The following is a 402-nucleotide window of genomic DNA, read 5'->3' on the forward strand; positions in this document are numbered from 1 at the left end:
CCCCCAAAATTTTTTTTTATTTTTTTAGAATATTTCTCTATGGTTACGTGATTCATGTTCTCTCCCTTCCCTCTTACTCCCCTCCTCCGGAGCTAACAAACAATTCCACTGAATTATACCTATCTTATTACTCAAAACCTATTTCCATGTTATTCATATTTATAATAATCTTTTAAAAACCCACACCCCAAAATCCTATACTCATATAACTAAGTGATCAATCATCTATTTTTCTTCTGCATTTCTACTCCCACAATTCTTTCTCTGGTTATGGATAGAGTTCTTTCTCATAAGCCCCTCCGCATTGTCCTGGGTAACTATTGCTGCTAGTAGAAGAGTCTTAATAACATTTGATCGCCCCACAATGTATCTGTCTCTGAGCACAAAATTCTCCTGGTTCTG

The sequence above is a fragment of the Gracilinanus agilis genome, chromosome 5 (assembly GCF_016433145.1).
Source record: "Gracilinanus agilis isolate LMUSP501 chromosome 5, AgileGrace, whole genome shotgun sequence".
Lineage (NCBI taxonomy): Eukaryota > Metazoa > Chordata > Mammalia > Didelphimorphia > Didelphidae > Gracilinanus > Gracilinanus agilis.